Raw genomic sequence first — 2,263 nt, forward strand, 5'->3', positions numbered from 1 at the left:
AATCCGCCCCAATACACCAACCTGAAAGACATCAATTAGACACAAACACAACATAAACAACATGAATATTCAATATCAAATGCATCTAACTAATCTGATCTGCTTTATGTATTCTTCTTTTTGTCAAGTCGAACATAATCTACATTGGGTCATCTGTGTGTGTGTGTGTGTGTGTGTGTGTGTGTGTGTGTGTGTGTGTGTGTGTGTGTGTGTGTGTGTTACCTGTTCGTGGTGGTTGATACATTTCTCTATCAGAGCTCACAGCTCCCAAACTCTCCACCACTTAACTGGACAGGGGCAGGATAAGCCAGGTACTAAAGGGAGGAGGATGGAAGGAGATGGTGAGAAAGTATATCATGGGTTTAAATGACTACAATTTCTCAATATTGAGTCTAGCTAGCTAAAGTTAGCTAACGTTACAGTAACTTTAACTAGCTAGCTACTGTAGCTAACGTTAGCTAAAACGTACCAACATTTATACAACAATTACCAGCTAACATTACAGGCTATGTAGTTTGGATAGCTAATGAAAAACCAAGAGTACATTACATTATGTATTGTTTTTAAGTTATTTGATAGTAGTTTGATGAATTATCCGCCTCCGAGGAGCAACACCCACCCAGCCCTCCCCTATTTGGGGTTTTGAGGCGCGGTCGCAGTCCGCGCCTTTAGGGGGGGGTACTGTCACACTCTGGCTCTGGGACTTTTATGTTTAGTCAGGGTGTGTAGATTTCCGTGTGTTTTGTACTGTGTGTAGTGTCTAGGTGTTCGCGTTCTATGTTTGGTCAGTGACTCCCAATCGGAGGTAACGAGTGTCAGCTGTCGGCTCGTTATCTCTGATTGGGAGCCATATTTAAAATGTATGTGTTCACCTTGTGGTTGTGGGTTTGTGTTCTATGTTCAGTCGGTGTACTGAGGACGTTACGGATCGTGTTTTGTCGTGATTTCAACATTAAAGTCATCATGTTCACTCCCAACGCTGCGCTTTGGTCCTACTTTATTGGCGATCGTGACACCATGGCCATCTGCCTATGTTCTGATGCCACTAGAGGACATGTTAACAGGTTGAGGGTCGGCAATGATACCCAGATCATGAAGTGGAAGAAACAGGCTGAGGTAAGTGTGAGTCTTAAACATATGTAAACACAATTTGATTCATTGATTCATTGATTCAACACAACAATTTCATAATTCTATTATTTCATTGAATTTCTCATCTCAGTCAGGATGCTCTCGAATAGGCTTTGTCGTGCCCTCTCCACATCTTATACTTTTCTCATATTTTGTGTGTTCTTTCTTCCATATGGGAATGAATGCTGACAAATAAATGCTCATATTATTTTATTGATGAAGTATTCCACTAAATGAAAGAAGATAGAAATGAACTTTTGACCAATGCTAGCTGATAATATTTACTCTTCCATATGCGTTGTGTTCTTACATCTTCTTCAGTATGAGGTCTGGGATGTACACCATGTGATTTTCTTTGCCATATGCCTTTTTCAACAGCTTTTCTCTTTCTTTCTCCCTCTGTTTCTTTTCGTTATAGTTCCTTGCCACCTCGTCCAGGTGGGCTTTCACCCTCTCCTTATTCTTCCTCACTTCTTCCTTACTCTCTGCTTTTCTAGCTCGGAGCAGTTCTTTTACTTTGTTCTTCTCCAACAAGTCTCTTTCTTTCCTCTCCTTTTTCTCCTGCTTTGCCCTGACTCTCTGGGCGCGTTTAGTTTCCATCTGAAAGAGAAAGTCCATACATGTTGGTCAGTGATCTGAAATATTATTATTACTCCTTCTCTAGCATGCAGTCAACTTAATCTGTTGAATCTGATAGTATAACCATTAGGAGGTGACTTATGACCTCCCTGAACTGTGACTGGTTAAATGGAGTACTGTACCTGTGCCTGCTCTTGCTCTCTGAACCTCAGGACAGTCTGCATCTGGTACAGCTTTATGTATGCCTCCTTCATCCTCTCCACCACATCCCTCTTCTCTATTGCCCATCTCTCTTTGTCCCTTTGCATTTTCTCAATTTCACTACTCTTTCTCTCCCGCTCCTCTGTAATCTTCCAGTTCTCCTTCTCCATCTCTCTCTTTTCCATCTCCCATCCCTTCTTCTCTTGTCCATTCAGGCACAGAATCCTCATCTTTTCTCTTTCCAGAGCCTCTATCGCTCTCTCCTTCTCTCTCAGCTCAATTATCCACTCCTCTGCTGCCTGCGTGCTCCTCCTCTTAATCTCCTCCTTCTCCTTCATCCATCTTTCCCCCC

The 2,263-nt window shown here is 42.2% G+C and overlaps 1 long non-coding RNA gene across 1 annotated transcript in view; it reads left to right on the plus strand.

Moving 5' to 3' along the window:
• Window positions 1–1,047: 1,047 nt before the first annotated feature.
• LOC311142495 overlaps window positions 1,048–2,263 on the plus strand; it is a 5,422-nt gene continuing 4,206 nt past the window's right edge. The window contains exon 1 of the long non-coding RNA XR_014614326.1: window positions 1,048–1,116. This is a non-coding gene — a long non-coding RNA (uncharacterized lncRNA). The remainder of the gene's footprint in view (window positions 1,117–2,263) is intronic.

This window comes from Coregonus lavaretus (assembly GCF_964263955.1).
Source record: "Coregonus lavaretus genome assembly, chromosome: 2".
Taxonomy (NCBI): Eukaryota; Metazoa; Chordata; class Actinopteri; order Salmoniformes; family Salmonidae; genus Coregonus; species Coregonus lavaretus.